The sequence below is a fragment of the Barbus barbus genome, assembly GCF_936440315.1.
Source record: "Barbus barbus genome assembly, chromosome: 50".
Classification (NCBI taxonomy): Eukaryota; Metazoa; Chordata; class Actinopteri; order Cypriniformes; family Cyprinidae; genus Barbus; species Barbus barbus.
This window is the reverse complement of record NC_136728.1, coordinates 16260032-16283038: the sequence shown is the minus strand read 5'-3', so window position 1 is coordinate 16283038 and position 23007 is coordinate 16260032.

Here is a 23007-nt window from a genome sequence, read left to right as displayed (position 1 = left end):
AAAAAAGGGGTTTTCTTTGGTCACTTTAGGTTCCCCAGAGAACCTTTCAATCATAGTTCTTAAATGCACGTCTATTTTCTTAGTGTAAATACAATTTTACTGTAATAGTCTAAAAAGTCTGTGGGGAAGTCTGTAATATCTGTGGGGAAGTCGTGGCCTAATGGTATGAGAGTTGGACTCGTAACCTAAAGGTTGCGTGTTTGAGTCTCAGGTCTGGCAGGAATTGTAGGTGGGGGGAGTGAATAACCAGCACTCTCTCCACCCTAAATACCACGACTGAGGTGCCCTTGAGCAAGGCACCGAACCCCCAGCTGCTCCCCGGGCACCGCAGAATATATGGCTGCCCACTGCTCCTGGTGTGTGTTCACTGCTGTGTGTGTGTGTGCACATAGAATGGGTTAAATGCAAAGCACCAGGCACGGATTGGCTAATCGGGAGCACCGGGAGCCTATTTTTAAACTTGGACCTCATTATTAAAGTACAAATCCAAGCACTAGAAGCACCACACTCTCTAAGTTTTCTTTAATTGAAAAATATGCATTTTCATTCATTCAAAGGCTATAGTTGCAATAATATTTTAGTTCAAAACTTTAAGTGCCATTGTTTTAAAAAATAATACTTTATTGACGGACGTTTCATAGTTGTCCTTCAGTTGTTATGCTTTCAAATTTCATGCTATTTGTATGTTTGTAATTTCACAGTATTTTCACCTCCTAAATTACTTCATTTGTGAAGTCACAGTTCTATAATGGTACAATTTACACAGGTCAATTGCATTTTTTGTAAGACATTACAATTATTTTTAGAATAATTGTGATTATTTCTGAAATTATTACTTCTTTTTAACTGCAGGCAAACAGCCTACATTATGGTACAGTACAAATATTTGGAGCATCCCTTATTCTGCTCCTTATTTTCTTAAAGAATAAACAGTTGTTGGAGATATGTTTGGAACAGGTGAGTAAATGAACTAAATAAACCAATGCAGAACTTGAAAGGTTTTTCCACTGTTCTCTGACATGAAAACATAATATGTTATGTTTGAAACACATCCGCAGTGTTCCTTCTTATCCTGCCTTCTTTATTTTATCAGTCCTTTACTTTCATTCCAGTGTGTGCATGAAAAGCATCTTCAGTGAGGTTCAAATCTCCAGAACGTATACGCACGTGTGTCCTCAGGGCCACTCTGAGCTTTAATGGGGTCCGCGCTTGGATCTTTAATTAATGCACGCAGGTAATAGATGCCATCTGGGGACCCTCTTGGCAACTAATCACATACACAGAGATTCTCGTTCAGTGCCAGATGCGGTGTCTTCTCTCCCTCTAAGCTAATTACCCTTTCTTTTTCAAACAAAGCAATGCAAATAGCATTTATCCATTATTTCCTCAAAAACATCCACTCTTCACATTGGATCCAAAATTGGAGATCACAGGAATTACAAAGAAATCAATGCATTTCATCATTCGGTTGGTTGTTCTTGTGATGTTTTTTTGTAAGCCTGGTTGTGAAGGCTTCATGAACTAAATCTATTTTAATTTGAGAGAGCCATTTCTTAGGTTTAGAGTCAAAAGAATGTGCAAGTTATCAGGTCTAAAAACTAGATTAATTCCTCACCTAGTCTAGAGGTTAATGAATCATTATTGAATCCCTGATTTCCAAAAAGCAATAAAAGAGGAACCATTTAACATTGGTTCTAAACTGGCCTGTTCTGGTATGTACAGCAGGGAAAGGCAATGCTTAAAATTCAAATTCAATTTAGATAAAACATGAGCAGGGCAAATGGTGTTTTAATAATAATAATAAACTTTTTATTAATTATTTAATCATTTAATGGATTTATTTTTAATAATAATTATTTTTAATAATTTTACATTTTCAAATGTATGTTAAATAATTATTAAAAGTAATATTTTTATTTTTATATTTAAATACTGTTAATAATAATAATAATAATAATAATAAAGTAAATGTGAAATTATTTTTGTAACTTGTATTTTTAAAATAATGCTATTTTTAATCATTATTAAACAGTTTATATTTAATATTTGTCTAACTATTAAAATAAATACTGGGCAAATTAATTGTTTAACATTTTGTATTATTTAATTGTTTTATTTCTACTTTTAAAGAATTTTAATTATTATTATTATACTATTATTATTATTATTTAATACTTCTTTTATTTATTTAAAACATCAGCTAACAACATGCTGTGCAAATCAAGGGCCCACTTTATTTTGTTTAGTGTTTTAACTCTAAATTAAGTTATTATCATCATCATCATCATCATCAACAACAACAACAATACACAAACAAGTTACACAAACAACTTCACATACACTTTTTATTTTTAAAAATGTTTTAAAAAAGGATGGTTTTGAGCACCTTATTTGTATGATGAATACATTGTGTTGTGTTGGGCCAAAGCTATCAACTAACATTTTGGCGGCAACACATCATTGCTGCACGCCCATCTCCAAACGTGACATAAATAAATTAATAAATGCATTCAAATGTATCTAATCTAAATACATGAATCTAAATGAACTGTGCTCATAAAACAGATTTAGCTCAGTGGATGAGTAAGAACCGTCTTTATTGTTTTGTGTTGGCAGAGTATTTTTAATTTCACGTTTTTGTTCTTACATGGACGCTCGAGATGCCTTCAAAGATATCTCTAAGCCCTAGGATAAAGCGAGATGCTCAAAGAAATTTCCTTGAGAAACAAATATTTTGATTGTTGACAATATTTGTACGTTCGCAGGGCGTGAAATTGATTTACGGAGGTGACAAATCTCAGAGGGACTTGCGATGCTCCGTGGCGACTGCACTCCCACTCCGCCGGTTATATCCTCCCGGATGGTTCTGCTTTAATCGGGTTTGTATGGTAAAAATAAAACACCTTTTTTTAACACCAGGTCTCGGATCTCCGCATATGCTCGTAGGGATCTACACGCCAACCAATCGACCAATGACATGCAGCGTCGGTTTCACACCGCATTGTGTCATAATCCCTTTATGTTTTCTTCCATTCAGAAATTCATTCATTGAGCATAATCCATTTGTCTGCTCTCTTGCCTTCAGATAAACAGCCGTGGGCCTTGGAAAACTCGTCTTTGTGTAACACCGCCAAGGGTTTAAGCCCACGAGCCGTTCTCTTCCTCCATCTGGGAACACGGTGGATCTTCAGCGCTTAACTCTGCATCGCGAGCTCATGGCGAATGGTTTTTGCGTCAACGTTCTCGAAGGCTGCCCTCAGATGGCATTGTTTGAAGTTCATATCCCGAGATTGGCAAGCCCTGGCATCCTTCCTGGCTCGGCGGGTGGCGGTAATACAGCGTCGACTTGGAAACAACCCCTTGGCAAGTGGCTTGCTGGCTTCCTTGTTTTGGCTAGACAATCCACCACAGCCACATTAAACACTTGCGGAAAACTGCAACAGCAGGACTGGCGCGAGTCAAAAAAGATGTCGCTCAGACGATTGCACGTAGAACGGCCTTCGATTACAGGCTCTTAAATGGTCCCAGCGAAAATACGAACATATGGACAAGCTGTCATCGAGGGCGCCACTGATAAAGCTGAAGACATTGTGGCTCGGGGCAAAGCCTGGCCTGCTGAAAGTGTCCTAATCTGTTCCCAGAGAGCCTATCGCCATCCCTATTAGAAAGGGAACAAATGTTTGGAGACAGACATTGTATCTGCTTGGCCGGTCAGAGGAGTGGCTCTTGCCAGGAGTGGTCTTGTGTGACACGAGCTGACAGCGTTATCAGTCCAGGTGCGTGTCGAAGGCAACCGCGGCATGCAAACTGCAGAAACAAGCTGTCGCCCACTCAGCAAGAGCAGAGGACGGCTGTAGTGGCGGCTCAGTGTGGGCCATAAAGCTCATGCAAAGGCCTGGCATGCTGACAAGAGCTGTTTCGGGTTGCATGTTAGCATACTATGTACTACTGTTGTGCACAATATGCCAATTTTCTCAGCGCATGATACTCAATATGCATAGATAATCTACTATATTTAGCAAAACGAGCAGCATACAGAGCTTTCTGCGTGGGATATGGTCTCCCATAATGCAATGTGTTTTTGACCTTTCCTGTTTAGTGTAATGAGTAATTACTGCTCTGATTTTTAACTGTTTTATATTGCTAGACTTATATTCAACTGATATTAAGATATTGCACATAAATGAGTTCTCATTATTAGTTTTGTTTTATTAATATTTTCTAGGTATAGACATTATCAGTCTTCAGCATCACATTATTCTTCACATATCATTGTAATATGTCCTTGTTAACTAAAAGTAGGCTACTTTTTTCTTACTTTTTTCTCTTTTTCTTACCAAATGTTAGTGTATCATGGTTTCTGCAAAAATGTTTAAGCAGCACAATTTATTTTCAACACTGATAATTGTGTGTATGTATATATATATATATATATATATGATAAAATAAATAATTTTAAATATCAAAATATTTAGTTTAACCATTTTTAAAGCACATTTAAGAATGTTTTACTGTCACTTTTGATCAATTTAATTCATCCTTGCTAAATAAAAGTATCAAGCATTTTTTTTCTTACTGACCCTAAACCTTTGAATGGTTGTGTGTGTGTGTTTATTTATTTATTTGTTTGTTTGTAACTATCATCTATCTATCTATAAAAATATAGATAGATAGATAGATAGATAGATAGATAGATAGATAAAATACAGTATAGTATTTAGTTATATAGTATAAATATAGTACATAGTTAAAATGCATAGGTTGAAAATTAAAAGACGATTTAAGAACGAATTATTATATTAATTTTAACCATTAAAAACATTAAATTTAAGAAAATTATTACATTTAGGAAATGTATTCCATCATTATGTTGCATGTTTAATTCAGTGAGTGCCAATATCTTTCCTGTGAAGTGTACACATTGTATGTATCCAGTGAGTTTATACATTGTATTCACTATAGTACTTCTCTACTATTCATGAAATTCATGTACCCCACTGTCATATTATTTTCACAGTTTGTGTTGTATTCATACTACATACCTTCATACATATAGAACATACTAAGGGGAAGTCGTGGCCTAATGGTTAGAGAGTCGGACTCGTAATCGAAAGGTTGCGAGTTCGAGCCCCCGGCCGGCAGGAATTGTAGGTGGGGGGAGGGAATGTCCAGCGCTCTCTCCACCCTCAATACCACGACTGAGGTGCCCTTGAGCAAGGCACCGAACCCCCAATTGCTCCCCGGGCGCTGCAGCATGGCTGCCCACTGCTCCGGGTGTGTGTTCACGGTGTGTGTGTGTGTGTGTGTGTGGATTTGTTCACTACTCACTGCTGTGTGTGTGCACTTGGATGGGTTAAACGCAGAGCACCAATTTCGAGTATGGGTCACCATACTTGACAATACGTCACGACGACGACGACAATACTATAAAACATTCAGACAACAGAACATTCCAGCAGCCAAGCTGAAGAACTAGAAGTACAAGTACATACTGTAGCCATCCAGTGGAAAGGTAAGCACAATTGTGATTGATAATGTTTTCGCAGCCATTTCTTCAGCAATAAATCACTGATACACTTCGGAACAAACTTCAGAGCATTTGTTAGAGACGTAACCACAAAAACTGATTAAACGTATAAAAAGAACAGGACAGTCACTTTAGTTTCATTTAATCAAAACAGCAATTTCCATTATCACTTAAATGCCATATTTCATAAAACTGGCCATCACACACCTGCGCTTGACACATGGTAATTCCACAACATTTGCATATTTTTGAATCACTGAATACTAAATCCAATCAAACAATAAAACATTTGAAGGTAATGATGTTACGGCTGACCTAATTTAAGGAAAGAACAGACAGTTGCAAACTCTGCTTGGGGAAATGCAGTGGAAACTCTGTCCTATAATATCAGGCCAACCAAACAACTCTTTTGAGACTTCAATATCTCTAGTTGAATACTTGCAAACTGACTGGATTAAATAAGGATTTAATGTTTCCAGTGAGTCATACATTTGAAAACCTGTTCATTATTGTCAAAGAACACATAATTTTAAGCTTTGAACAGGAAGACACCAAGTGTAGACATCATATTGTAGGACTAAAAAGTTACTTTATGAGTTGTTTTATTTTTGTATGCATACAAATTATTTTACCGGTCTCCTTGCTACGTTTCTGGATGTTGATCGTGTCAATTCCATTACTGTCTATGGGAGGGTCCGAGTCAGAGAGCTCTCAGAATGCATCAAAAACATCTTAATTTGTGTTCCGAAGATGACGAAGGTCTTACGGGTTTGGAACGACATGAGGGTGAGTAATTAATGACAGAAGTTTAATTTTGGGGGTAGAGTTACCCTTTAAGTTTTATTTATAGCAATAGCCAAAAATACATTGTATGGGTCAAAATTATTGAATCTTGTTTTATGCCAAAAATCATTTTATTAAGATCATGTTCCATGAAGATTTTTTTTATAAATTTCCTACTGTAAATGTATTAAAACTTAATTTCTGATTAGTGATATGCATTGCTAAGAACTTCATTTGGACAACTTTAAAGGCAATTTTATATCTGACAAATATTGTCCTATCATAACAAATCATACATCAATGAAAAGCTTATTTATTCAGCTTTCATATGATGTATAAATCTCAATTTTGAAAAATAGACCTTTATGACTGGTTTTGTGGTCCAGGGTCACATACAGACATTATACGCACGCACGCACACACACACACACACCCCAAACTTGTGTTATGAAATTATAAAAATATATTTTATTTTTAAAACTGATTTTTTTTTTTTTTTTTGGAAACTAGGTTTTTGTTTGTTTACAATCTCTTTTAATTAATTTTAAACATCCCTGCTGAATAAAAGTGTTAATATCCCCCCTTCAAAGAAGAAAGACAAAATATATATACATTTTAATAAAATGAATACAATTATAATAAATTATAATAAAATAACTTGAAATAAAATCTCACTGACTCCAAACTTGTGTTATGAAATTATAAAACAATATATATTTTGTTTTATAATAACATTTCTGAAAGATTAGGTCTTTTGTATAAATCCGTTATTTTTGGTTTTATTATAACTTTTTTTTTTTTGGAAACTATCATACTTTTTTTCAGGATTCTTTGGTGAAAAAAGGTGTATATATTTATGTGTGTATATCTTTATTTATTTATTTAAATACATAACCTTAGATATATTCATATGGCAACACCTTAGCCGTAATGAAGTTCACTAACCAGCGCATTAAAACACGAGACATGTTTGACCGTGGACAGGGGTGACACACTTTCCGTGAGATTCATCTTTTTTGGAGCTTGAATGGGTGGAAATGGAAGGGTGATATCTGGAGCTAATAGCCTGAGGTCGAACTCTTCAGCGTGACAGATATACTACAACAGCGGGACACATGGACGTTCTGGAGAAGCTCTCTGCCAAACTTTAATTATATCTACTGACACGAAATGACAAAGTGTAGTTCACTCATCTCCTCGGGCTCCAGGAAGATGAAGCAAGCGGGTAGAATGACACTTGTGTATATTATTTTCCCGTCATTTACAGCGCATACCCTCTAGCTACTGTAAGTATCCATGTGGCACTATTTAGCATTTATGTTGTGCTAAGGTCATCATGCTTCACTAATAGTCATTTACTGTTACCCCGAAGCGGGAGTTTGTGTGTAGAGTGGTTAATTTACACAGATGAATGTTTAAAGCCACCTGTTTTCAATGACCTGCTTTATGATCCTGTTTCTTGAGGATTTTACTCAAGAATTCCCAATTACCTTGCATATTCTGCTTTGAACTATAGTGTTATTTAAGGATCTTTGAGATACTATTACACGTTGTATTAACTCTTTTAATTTTAAGTTAATGTTTTAGTAATTGTTTTTTTGTGTTTTGTGTTTATTTTATTTCTTTCATATTTTATTTGTTAGTGGTTATTTAAATTAATACATTCCTTTATGGTTTTAATTTTAGTTATTTCAGTACAGCAAATTAAACTTAAAAACGGGAAATGTTGCCTTGCCAACTAGATTAAATAAAATAATTAAAAAAAAATTAAACATTAACTGAAATAATTAAAAATTTGAAAAATATTAAAGTAACATTTTCATGGTTTTAATTTTAGTACATCAAAATTAAACTAAATGAAAATGAGATATTTTTCTTGACTACTAGAAGCAATAAAATGATTAAATTAAATTAAATTCAAGTTTATTTGCATAGCGCTTTTCACGATACCAATTGTTGCAATAATACATTTTTCTTCATATTTAATTTTATTGCAATTAATGTTTATTTTATTTTAAAATAATACTATTTAATTGTTTTATTTTGGTACCTCAAATTAAACAAAATGAAAATTAGAAATTTTGCCTTGGCAAGATGAAAAAAAAAATGTAAAACAAATCAAATAAAATATATTTAAATATATATATATATATATATATATATATATATATATATATACACACACACACACACACATTTAAGTTAATATTTATTTTATTTAATATGCTTTTTCACTTTAAATGAACTTTTTACATTTTTATTTCATTATATATATTTTTAAAGGTTTTAGTTATTTTGGTACATAACACTAAATAAAAAATTTGAAATATTGCCTTGATAGCCAAAAAAAAAAAAAAAAAAAAAATCTTATTTCAGTAAATATTTATTTTAGGTAACACAAATTTTACAAAGGTTTTAGTTTTAGTTAACTAGGTTTACTTTGGACACAATATCTTCCAGAAGAATGTGTTTGAGTGATACAAACACAGGTGCTTTGGAGAAAAAGTGTGTTAAATAAGTACTTTAGGGGGGCTGCGTAACCATCTGATGGTTGAAGTCCACAGGGGTGGCTAGGTCAATGAACACGATCAATTTAGCCACTCTGAACTGTATTTTATATAAACAGTAGAAAAATGAAGAAAGGTAGTCATTAGTGGCTGGGATCAGGAGGCCCCATGGTAGGCCTGGAGCCACTCTAATTAAAATCCCGTAGGGCTGTGTTTATCTTAGATTAGCTTAAAGCTAACGGAGTCTGACTCTTTGTTCAAATCCATTCCCAAGTCTTAAAAGCCTGGTAAAAATAAGCCTTATCCTTTGGGCCCACTAACAAGTATACAAATGGAGAACTCCACCTCAAACAGACACACGCTTTCCTCTACTGGCGGGTTTGTTTGCTGCGCTTGATGATAATGGATTACATGGGTGCTCTAAGTCCTCGTTCCTGTGAGGGTCTTTTTAGATCAGACCGCCGATGGCGTTTAAAGCATTGTACGATGCCAGGGAGTGCTAGCCCTGAACACGGTGGTGCCCGTTTGAACACGGCTAACTGCGACGAACCCTCGCTGAGCCGGTGCGCTGCAAAACCCAGATACTATATAAGCGCTACCGTACGAGCGTCATTAGTTGACTCTTCAAACATTGTCTGGTCAGTTTTATCTGAATGACAAGCATCACATGCTAGTTTAGGAAGGTTAGTTTGGTCATTTTTAAACATGCTAGTCATCTAATAAATAAATAAACTCTTACCTATTATCTATTTATTTTATGGATTCTGAAGATACCTAAAACTTCAGAACTTTAATTTGTGTGTGTGATTTTTAAGTTATCTTTACTGTATATATATATATATATATATATATATATATATATATATATATATATATATATATATATATATACACTGTATATACATTGTTGAAAGTCAAATTAAAAACACAAGTTTTTAACAATACATAAATTAAAATTTCTGAAGATTCCTCTTTTATTTAAATTAGGGCTGTCAGTCGAATAAAATCTTTAATCTAATTAATTACATGATGCGTCGATCAATTAATCTAATTAATTGCAAATTACATTTGGCTGTGAAAATACACCCAAAATATTATTTGATGCTATTTATTTTATTTTATTTAACATAAAATCTATTACAAATAAACGTTTAGGCTAAAACGACCCAACATCAACTTTATCAAGAAGATAATTTCAGAAACATCTCAGTTTTTCTTTTATTCTTTTTTCTTTTTCATGCAATAAAACAGCTTTGCTACCAACAGTCTTCAAAATACATTCTTTTATGTTCTACAAAAAAATGTAAGTCATTCAGGTTTGAGTAAATGATGACAATTACATTTTGTGGGTGAACTATCCCCTTAAAATCACATTTGCACTCCTTATATTCAGGACAAACAGCACTCGTGTGATATTGCTCTCTCTGCTCGTGTGATATCTATTATCATGTGATATAAATATGAGACAGAAATTTTAGTATGTATCTGAATAATTACAAAATTAATAATTACATGTAATATTTAATGTAAGTCTATTTTACACATTACCATTCAAAAATTAAGATTTTAAAATTAATTATCTTAAAACTAAGATAAGCTCTGTAAGATTTATTAATATTTTGGAAAAACATCTCTTATGGCTGCATTAATTTTCAAAACAGTAATACTGTAAAGTATTATTACAATTATTACAATACAAAAAAAAAAAACTGTTTTCTATATGCATTTTAAAATGTAATTTAGTCCTGTGACGCAAAGCTGAATTTTCAGCATCATTACTTGTCTTCAGTGTGACATGATCCTTCAGAAATCATATCAATATGCTGATTTGCTGCTCAATAAACATTTATTACTGTAACAGTTGTGCTGGTTAATATTTTTGTGAAAACCATGATATGTGATATGAATATAGCTGCATTTATTTGAAACAGATATCTTTACTGTCAAATCTGATCAACTGAATCCATCCTTCTTCGATAAAAGTATCAATTTCTGTCAAAAATTAAAAAATTAAAAACCTACTAACAAAACACTTGCAAACAGCTGAGGTGTTTTGTCAACAGTTCCCAGTTCTCTCGTTTTCCAGATCTGCTGGTCTTTAAACACCACATTTCCGCCTGTGCAACAGCAGCCAATTGATGGTGTTTCTGCAATTAGGTATTTGCAGCACAGTTGGCATAACAACTGTAGCTCTGTGTTACCTGCTGTGCTTCCCAGCGGTGGTAAATCTGACTGTAATAGACCTGCTTGGTGATTGTCACAATTTGTATTTGACTGCCACACATGCATCAAGTCCATGAATGGGCATGAGGAGGAAGGAGAATCTGGGAGAACAGCCAGAGCCCCTTCTTTTCTCATCGGGGGGTCAAGGTGAACGTCTGATACCAGGTATGCGATGATGGGAGCTGGCATAGCAACCACAATGCCACTGTGCTAATGCCCCTGGCAGCATCTGTCCAAGAGAGGGAGAAGAGCATGAGGAAGTGGATCAAACGAGAAGGGGCAAAAACAGCGCTTGTTATCCGAATATGACCCTGGAAGTGTCCATCATTCATAAGATCAGCAGGTGGACAGAGGTAAAGAAAACGTATAATAATTAATAATACCCAATCAAGGTTTTTCTCGCTGACACGTTCTCTGCAGGACGTTCAGTTCAATATGCTAGTCTTTGCTTTAAATAGGATTTATGTGAGAAAGGTCCTAAGGTTAGGCTAGCAAAATTAACTTTACTGATGGGAGTTTTAGAAAACGGTCTAGGCTATATAATCTTGAACGCAACCCCATTCAGGAATGACTGAATAAACGCACTTTGAATTCAACATCAACTTTCACCTTTGGGCTTCTGGACATTTACATAATAAACACTCTCATGGTAAACTATTTTGCGTTTGGCAAATTGGTAGATAATTTGTAGAATCTCATTTGCACATTTTCATACGATCTGCTTACACCCTATTGATGGTTGTGTTTAGAGGTAAACCTTCATGCCTATGTTTTTTGTTATTCTGTATGAATCACATTTTACAAATTCATACGAAAATGTCAGCTTAAAATAATGAACATCATGCACAAGTTTAGGAAAGTTAACATTAGTTTAGTCAACATGACATTCAACCATTCAACGATTCTTTACTTTGGTAATGTGATATATTAACTAACTACATAAATAAATAAACAAACAAATAAAGGAACATTGTTTTATCAATTAGGACTTGTTTGGATTATAAAAAATATATATATATTTTTTAAATGATTAAAAATATAAAAATGAAAAAAGGGAATGTGCGAAAAGGTAATTTTATATTTTTAATATATTATGCTTTTAATATAGATACAATAATGCTGTATTCTCATGAGTTTGGTTTGTGAAGTCTTTTAAAAAAAACACATTTCCACACACTCACTGGTTGTCTTCTAAAAATATCTATCATTTTACAGAATGCACATTAAAATGCATGCTTTTATTTCTCTTTTTTTCTTAAAATAATAAATTACCACCAGTGCCATATTTCCAACACATCTCAAGTCATGTATGTGTTTAAACACTATTTTGTGGCAGAATGAACATTTTATGTAATGTGACTATCGCATGTTACCTTCACTAACGGACTTCTGGAAGGGCCCTTCGTGAAGGGCATCAGTTATTCACTTTTGTTTGGAACGTCCCTACAAATGGCGTCCCCTTCCCGAAGTGCCCTTCAAGGGCGCAAAAAAGCTGTTTGGAATTCGCCCAAAGTTTGACAAAGTAGTCAAACAGACAGTAGTCTATGCATTAAAGATCAAAGTAGCAACAATAAATGATCAAGCCAAAACCCTTTTAATGTGATCTTTATGTAACAATACGTGGAAATCTGTTTAAAATCTAGCTATTTAAATGATTTTGAACAATATAAACTCTCTGTGACATACAGTAAAAGTGCTTTAAGATAATGCCTATAAAATTGCCTGTCAGGCTAATGAAGTTTTATTTTCTTTAATTATACAACATTAACATCTCATTTGTGCTGGCTTATCAAAAGCAATATTTGGCTGTGGCAAACACTTTTAGATGTCACAAACATTTAAAAGTTCAACTTAAAGGGCTAGTTTACCCAAAAAATGAAAATTCTGTCATAAATTACTCACCCTCATGTCATTCCAAACCCACAAGGATTTTGTTTAACTTTGGAACACAAAGATATTTTCATGCAATCTGACAGATTTGCCCACCCACTGAAAGTCTACACAACTACCACTTTGATGCTTCAAAAAGTTGATAAAAAGATCATAAAAACGAATCTAGGGCCTATATGAATTGAGCGGTTTAGTCCAAAGAGACTCCGTGGTTTTATAGTATGAACAGATTTAATTTAGGCTTTTATTCACATTGATCAGCAAACATAAACAGCTCAACCATAGGCCTATGCTTGATCCACGAGAACAAAACTCATTGGTCCTTCCTTATGGATGCCCAGGCTGGCAGCCCAGTGAATAGATCTCATTGGTTCTCACGACAAGCAGGCATGATCAAATAAATCTTTTCATCATATAGGCGACCAAATCTCTTCAGAAAATTCGGACTAAACCACTCAATTCATATAGATTAGTTTTTATTTTTGGGTGAACTATCCCATTAAAATCACACACCGCATCTTGAACGCGTCTCATGTATTCATGACCAAACGCATGATGGCTGCTTTCAAATATTGTATTGTATTCTTTTCGATTTAAGTTAAAGCGTTTTGTTCACATGCAAATTGAGAACCAATAGAAAGATCAACAGCGCACGCATTCAATATAGGCTATTAGCATTTCAAACATTTGCACAATTTGGATGAAACCCACTCATAAGGCGATGTCAATAAGTGTGGAGATGGGGGGAGAAAGAAGGGAGGAACGGACAGGGGAATTTTGAGGACACCCACGTCGCGGGTCTTTCAGAGTCGAGCTGTCAAAAACGGATTACCAGAATGAGCAAGAATCCTACAATAGGCAGAAGCTTATGTACTTTAGCAGCCAGGATTTCGTTTTTAATCCACTGTAAATTCGAGGGGAAAAAAACGCAAATCAGTGGAAGACACTAGAACGTTTTGTGGAGGGAATTCAAGAGAGCGAGAACTAGTTAAACGTTAATGATGGGCTGAAGATCGGGTAACGCCGCGCACCTGGGAATCTACAATGGCTCGTCACCTGGCCACATTGAACCTGACAAAATGAGAGTTGAATACTTACGTTTCAGATTAGCATGTCGATTCATCGGATTCCATTCAGACTCTTGGACTCCCGTGTAGAGTCACAGTCTACAGTCACTAATTATATGCAAATGACTGCTCTAGGGGAAAGAGATGTTAGGAACATAATTGTGGGGGCTGAGACTGAGAGACTCGGTAAAATAATTGCTGTGGAGGTCAAGGCGATTATCATCTCGCGGAGATGTTATTTTTCTTGTTCCTCAGGTGGGTTCTGTTCAGCAGATGTTTGTGAATGTCCTCCTCTTCACCTTTTGCCTCTCTCGCCATCGCTCAGCGAGTTTCCCGTGGTTTTTCTTGAGCGCGAGCGTTTGAGGAGCTGTGAGGAGAGTTCAATGCTAATTCTTTTGACCGTTGTGCACACATGCCAGCTATATACATTACAGATGGGGGCACCCAAAAGTAAAAACATAAATCTTTTTTTTTCTCTTCCTTTTAGGTGTGACAGTTTTATACGTTTATCATTTACTACTGAGTTTTACCAGATGCTATCCGTTGAATAATATCGGCCTAAATATATTATTTTCAACACAAATAGGCCTTATATGCAGACGTGTAGTTGTTAGTAGTGAGCATACTGTGATTTTCCCCACCCTCACCCGTCCCAAAGCGACACCCCATAAGCACCACTCACTAATGTGTACAGTATACATTTACATATAACTGACAGCATTATGAAACTGACTGCTTATGTGATATCAACATGTCAATTTATTATAAGCAACACAAAACAGCCAATGACATTTACAGCTGGGGAGATTGGACTGATTTTCTACTATGGTAATCATCTAACTCAGCCAGTTAAGAGCTACATTTAGTTATGCTGACCTGAGAAAGGCAACATACTGACTGTGTGAAAGATGCTTGGGACAGTTGACTGATCTGTCACTGCTCCCAGGGCCATAGCTGGGGTTTGCGGGGCACCAGTGCAGGTTGTACTTGTGGGACCTGTTTGAAATAGTTTAATATATGTTTGTTCTATGTATTTATTTGTGCTATTTACACAATGTTTACATTTTTTCAAGTTTGTAGGTGTCCAGGTAAAGAAACCGAATATAAAATAGCATTGCATAGTCTTCACTGTATAAATTAAATATAGATTAATTCTTGTTAACTACAAACTAGTTCAGTAAAGAGCTGTGAGTGATTTTCTCTGATTTAATTTTCTTGGATTAACATTAAGGACACTGACAGCAGCTAATAAATTAGGCGCGATCACTTTAAGAGACAATACATCCAATATGATACACCAATTTTTTTCTCAACTGTTTACATTCACTTATGTTTACATTTACTCTCTATATATGTGCGCACCAAACACGGCGCACAAGATGATGTTACATATCCTCGTGCTTTTTTAAATGGGTATACGGAAATCCTTGACCTTGGCTAGTGGGTATACACCTTATACACTCACCTAAAGGATTATTAGGAACACCATACTAATACTGTGTTTGACCCCCTTTCGCCTTCAGAACTGCCTTAATTCTATGTGGCATTGATTCAACAAGGTGCTGAAAGCATTCTTTAGAAATGTTGGCCCATATTGATAGGATAGCATCTTGCAGTTGATGGAGATTTGTGGGATGCATATCCAGGGCACGAAGCTCCCGTTCCACCACATCCCAAAGATGCTCTATTGGGTTGAGATCTGGTGACTGTGGGGGCCATTTTAGTACAGTGAACTCATTGTCATGTTCAAGAAACCAATTTGAAATGATTCGAGCTTTGTGACATGGTGCATTATCCTGCTGGAAGTAGCCATCAGAGGATGGGTACATGGTGGTCATAAAGGGATGGACATGGTCAGAAACAATGCTCAGGTAGGCCGTGGCATTTAAACGATGCCCAATTGGCACTAAGGGGCCTAAAGTGTGCCAAGAAAACATCCCCCACACCATTACACCACCACCACCAGCCTGCACAGTGGTAACAAGGCATGATGGATCCATGTTCTCATTCTGTTTACGCCAAATTCTGACTCTACCATCTGAATGTCTCAACAAAAATCGAGACTCATCAGAGCAGGCAACATTTTTCCAGTCTTCAATCATCCAATTTTGGTGAGCTCGTGCAAATTGTAGCCTCTTTTTCCTATTTGTAGTGGAGATGAGTGGTACCCGGTGGGGTCTTCTGCTGTTGTAGCCCATCCGCCTCAAGGTTGTGCGTGTTGTGGCTTCACAAATGCTTTGCTGCATACCTCGGTTGTAACGAGTGGTTATTTCAGTCAAAGTTGCTCTTCTATCATCTTGAATCAGTCGGCCCATTCTCCTCTGACCTCTAGCATCAACAAGGCATTTTTGCCCACAGGACTGCCGCATACCGGATGTTTTTCCCTTTTCACACCATTCTTTGTAATCCCTAGAAATGTATTTGCATGAAAATCCCAGTAACTGAGCAGATTGTGAAATACTCAGACCGGCCCGTCTGGCACCAACAACCATGCCACGCTCAAAATTGCTTAAATCACCTTTCTTTCTCATTCTGACATTCAGTTTGGAGTTCAGGAGATTGTCTTGACCAGGACCACACCCCTAAATGCATGGGAGCAACTGCCATGTGATTGGTTGATTAGATAATTGCATTGATGAGAAATTGAACAGGTGTTCCTAATAATCCTTTAGGTGAGTGTACCTGCGTATCACGTAGACTACACCACTGCTTATATGTAAATTACAGATTATGGTGTGGTTTATTTGCACTTTTTTTGATTCTGAACGTTTTTTTTTTTTTTTTTTCCTCTTCATATAAGAGTTAAAAGCTATGCAGCAAACCAACCAGATGATGGACAACAACCTAAATTTTAATTTGAAAGGGAATGAATAAATAAAAATAAGACAAAAGTATAACACTACATTAATGATGGAAAGAATTTTAAAGCACACATATTATGCAAAATCCACTTTTACATGGTATTTGGACCTAAATGTGTGTTGTCAGTGTGTGAACACAACCAACCTACAATGATAAAAATCCACCGACTCTTAATTTTTTTAATCCCCTAAAATCATTCTCACTAGGCCTGCCGTTATAGGGCCGGGCCACGGCGGCTGATTGACAGCCCTGAATTACTGTGGTTTCCGCCCTCAGGAGGTTCGCTGTCCTCCATTTTCTCCAACTCTAATGTCAACAATGTCTCGTAAGCAGTCCCCGTGGATGTAAGACTGAACATAAGAGTCTTCATTTTCTCCCAACATCTGAGCTGCTGAGCTGCTCCCAACATCTGAGCTGCTTTCATTTTTCAACCTAATGTGCCTCAAAATCTAGCTAAATACGTTTATGTCTGTGCAAATCATCACACTGCAGACTCCTTTGTGAATGTTGTTATAGTGCTTAGCATTTTAACTGCATTTGTGTGTGTACCTTATCTAAGTATTTTAATCGATCAGCGTCGCGCTTTTGAGATTAGTTTGCGCCGTAATCAACGTAATCAGTATTGTTAAACAAAGCTGGGAAAGCGTGCATGTGTGTCATGGTACTCTCCAAAACGGCGGAAGACTGTAAACTTGGGGAGAAGTATTGTTGAATAAATTATTTTTTGTCTTCTTTGCGCACAAAAATTATTCTCATAGCTTCGCAAAATTGAAGTTGAGCTTTGTAATAACAATATCTTTGCAACATTTCTGGAACTGGGAACATGGCAGTTGAAGCCTATGAAGGGTCTGAGAGCTCTCAGATTTCATCAAAAATATCTTAATTTGTGTTCTGAAGTCTTATGGGTTTGGAATGACATGAGGGTCAGTAATTAATGACAGAATTTTCATTTTTGGGTGAACTAACCCTTTAACTATTGGTCTGTTAAACATTACATATGTTAATGATTTAGGAATGAAAATTGCTTTTGTCGCACTACAACAACAAAGAATTCATAGTGAATTTCCTGCTTGGTTAATTTTTATTTTTTTTGCATTTAGTCTGAATGTAGAATCATTAGCCTTTTATACCTTTATCATAATCATCTTCTGCCACCATCTGTCTGCAGGCACCTTTTCAGCTCAGAGGACTTCATGTCAGAAGGTGTTGTGATGAAATACACAGAACGAGTAGGAAAAAAAGGAAAAGGTGATCTAATTGGCGACACGCAAGCATTTTAATATGCACATCAACATATTGGAGCAGCCGTCGAAAACCTTTGTCATCTAAAGTGCAATTTTGAATTCATTTATTCAAGGTAGTAGTTAAGGAAAAGCAACAAAAAGCATTGCTGCATTACAACTGGACCAATCTGTAAAAATGTTTATTTATTTTTAAAGTACTGTAGACGTTTGAGTCATCTTTGACTAGAGAAGCAGACCTTTTTACCCTGCTATATGTTGACACTGCTTACTGATGACAGTTTTACAGGTTCAGAACGTTGCTTAGATGCGCAGTGACAGGTTGCCATATCTTCAATAAATCACCTGCTTTCGGCCTACCACTGATAACTCATCCTGCTCAGGCGGGATGCTGCTCTTAGTTCTCATTCACTGTGTCTGGAAACAGTAAAGACATTTCTTCTGCACACCACCTGCTAGCATTAGTTTTATTGTTTTCCATAGCAGGCGTAAACCAACACATACAAGAATGACTTTTCAGCGAAATGTGGCATTTAATGTGCACTCTCTATGATAATATCTACTCTGCTGGGCTTAATAGAACTCAAACTGAGAGCTAATATTTTGAGGTTCTTCACAAACAAACAAACCAGTGCAAACAACATCTACGTGCTTTGCACAGAAAAAAATTGACAAATCTTTACAAAATGTTCCAAGTTTTTGATAGATGTTTCCTGCCAAAAAGGAAGTAATTATATAGTCTAAATATATAAATGTAAATTGTGAATATATAGAAGGAAATCAGAATATATGTAAAAAAAAAAAAAAAAATCTGAATACATAAATGTAAATCAGAATATGTAGATATAAGTCTGAATATATAAATGTACATGGCAATATATAGATATAAATATGAATATATAGATACAAAACTGAATATAAAAATGTAAATAATGAATATATCTATAGAAGAAAATTGAATTAATTTTAAATTCTTAATAAATAGAAGTAAATTCGACAACATGGTTATAAGTTTGAATATATAAAGTTATAAATTGTGAATATATATAGTTATTTTTCTGACAATATAATTCTAAATCGGAATAAAAAAAAAACAATTCAAATACAAAATTCCACTATATCCACCTTTGAACTTTTCATGTAACAAACTTTTCATTTTCCCTCAAAGTCTGTCTGAACAAGGCCATATATCATGTCCATTATAATAACGAAACAGAGTCCCAAAGCAGAGGCGTATAATATAATATAATATAATAAATCTTTATAAAACATCTCTTATTAATGGTACGTAGGCAATGGCCTACATTTTATTAGAAAACCACTGATCAATAAATGTCAGCCATGCTCAATGAATTTTATATCAAAATGCGTCAACCACCATAGAGTAAAAAGGGTTTTGTTAGCAAAGTTCTGACAGACATTTTTTCCCCTTTCTCACCTTGTATTTTTGGATTTGTGAAAGATACATTTTGACATTCTGCACTGTGGAAGCTTGAAAACTTCATACTGTATGGAAGCATTTAGAGCAATTTCAGTTTTTGGCTTCATCCTGTTTTTCATCTTGTCAAAGACCTGGGTGATGACACCTTGGGAAAGATGTTTCGAGAGTGTATTTTTGAAGGGCTTTTACGCTGAGGCGGAAGATGTGTGCAATTATGTGGAAATAAGAAAAAAATGCTCTAAAAAAACAAAAAACGAATGTGCAGTGAAAGACGCATATCTCAGATTGGTCAGACAAGTAAAGGCTCTTAGGGAAGCAGCTCTTCTCTGAGGACGGTCGTGGCAGAAGCCATTAACAGCTGAAATTGATCCTCTGAAAATACACTGGACCAATCAGGGCAAAAACATTAGTATGAAGAAATTAGTTTGTTCTTGTAGAACTTCAAAAGATTTTTGAAAATTTTTTCAACAATACAATATATACAGTTGTGGTCAACAATTTACATAAATTTTGCAGCATCTGTAAATCTTGCAGTATCCAAAATATGCATTATACAAAATGCATGTTATTTTTTTTATCTAGTACTGACCCGAATAAGATCTATCTTTTCGCACTGAGGACAACTGAGGGACTTGTACATGCAACTATTACAAAACGTTCACTGATGCTTCAGAAACATGATGCATTAAAACTTTTGGAATATGAAGATTAGGGTAAATTAAATTGATTTTGTCTTCTGGGAAACACGTATCTTCTGTAGCTTTTGAATAGCAGTATTAATAAAAAAAAATAAAAAAGTAAAATTATGAAAAACATACATATCTTCATTCTATTCAAAAGTTTTCACCCCTGCCCCTTAATGCATCAGTGAGTGTTTGAACTTTTTGTAATAGTTGTGTATGAAAAAGATGGACCTTAAAATCACAGTTGTTGTTGGGAATGGTTAAAATACGCAAAAGCTGGAAAACCAAATAATTTTTGGGACCAGAAGGATTTTTCTAAAGAACAGCAGTCATTTGAACTGTTCAGGACAAACAAGGGACTCATGAACAACTATCACAAAAAAAAACAAAACAAAACAAAACCTGAGGATCATCCAGGATAAAAACACAGTATTAAGAATCAAGTTTATATAAACTTTTGAACAAGGTTATTTTTATAAATTCAACTATTATTTTCTCTTGTGGGTTATATGTAAATCTATTTTATGTGAAATATCTTATTCAGGTCAGCATTAAAGCTGCAGTCTGTAAGTTTTGCCTCTTTGTCGCCATCTGTTTGAAAACCTGGAATTGCAGTTACTTGCGGAATTGTCTTGCTTGCATGGGATGTCCTCTGGCGCAGCTCCAGCACAGATGAATCTAATGTTTTGAGGTCAGTGTGTGGCAGTCAGTCACCGCACCAGTGAGGATATTCACTGTACTTCAGAATCTCAGATTCTAACCTACGTCTTGGAATATATGACCCAAATAAGAATTTTCACTGTATATTGTCATCTGAACAAGTAAGTAACAAGTCTGCCACGTTTGTTCTGACCAATTGAGGAAAAAAAAACATTACAATAAATTGATTTAATGATTTAATCTATTTAATCTAATTTATTAGATTATCTAACGATCGGTTAGCTCATATCACAGCAAACCGTGAAAATTATTATTATATTGTTATACTTTATTCTCAAATTATTAATGTATTAATAAACAACATCAGCATTGCATGACTATGGGTAGAGTGTGTATTATAGTGTAGATTTCAATTTCTGTACAGTCTAATCTAATTGTCATGCCATTTGAATTTCATATTAAGAAATTATTTTAACCCAAAAAGTTAATTATGTTCCCTTCGAACTGGCTTTCTTTAAAATACAAATCTTGTGTAATCCCAGGCTATCTGTAATCAGCACATTTAAAACAGGAATATCATTTAATTTCATTCACATGTGTTTCATAAACACATAATCCTTTCTGGATTACAATCCGCCATCAAAATGATACATTGAATTATTCTAGCTGCTGTGAGAAAAGTCTAAACGATCCGCCACCTGCAGGATCCTCAGATGCGAAGCCTAGTAGCCGGGACAACTTCTTTATGTTTACAGACGTGATGTAATGACGCAGTACAATGCTCGAATTTCCCACGAAAACCTACCCGTACCACTCAAATTAGAAAACATTATTATAAGCTAACCGTTGTGAATTGGGCTAAAGTAAGGTGATAGTTTTGAACACTGGCTGGTTATGTACTTGCTCAGATATTGATTTTGAATCAAAATTACAGACTGCAGCTTTAAATAAAATAAAAATAACATACGATCCCTCTTATTTTGGTAAAATAATTAACATTTTGCAGATACTGCAAAGTGTATGTAACAGTGCTGGGGTAACACATTACAAGTAATGCGAGTTACATAATAATATTACTTTTTGAAGTAACTAGTAAAGTAACGCATTAATTTTTAATTTACAAGAAAATATCTGAGTTACTTTTTAAAAAAAGTAACGGCAGTTAATTTTTTCACATTTATCGACTGACAGTGCGCAGTTTGAACATGTTACTGTAGTTCTAGACTAAATGTGCATTAAGTCATACCATTTGCAAAAAAAACCAAAAAACAGATTTAGTATTCATCAAAATTAATTAAAACAGTGAAATACAAACTCAGAATATGACGCAAACCTGCAATAATTAAATGTGTTAAATAACACCTTCTTCTCCTGCGCTCTACTTTACAGACGTTAATTTACTTTTCCTTCAGCCTGAGGTTTATTCATTACACTTTTTGGTGTGAAAGGGCTTTTACATTTGCTATAATTAGAACTTCTTGTATTAAAAACAATCAAGCCCTACTCATACTTAAAAAGTAATGTAACGCATTACTTTCCATAAAAAGTAGCTAAGTAACGTAATTAGTTACTTTTTTAGGGGGAGTAACGCAATATTGTAATGCATTACTTTTAAAAGTAACTTTCCCCAACACTGGTATGTAATATATATAATATATAGTATATATAGTTTTTTATTGTGTGTACATAACCAAAAATATTTCTTCATTTATTATTTACACATTAAATAACTGCTGATATTTTCTAAAAGAGCATAAAATACTGTGTATACACACACACACACACACTCGCTCACAAACTCTTAATAGTATATATATATATATATATATATACATATATATATATATACATATATATATATATATACATATATATATATATATATATATACATATATATATATATACATATATATATACACATATATATATACATATATATATATATATATATATATATATATATATATATAAATATATATGTGTGTGTGTGTGTGTATATAAGATATATAAGGATAAGAGGTAATCTATAAATATATACATGCATTTTTTTAATTGTCAGTTTGTTTCCCTTTGTATATTGTGTTTATATTTTAAGCATATTTTTTTCCTTTTGAAAATATT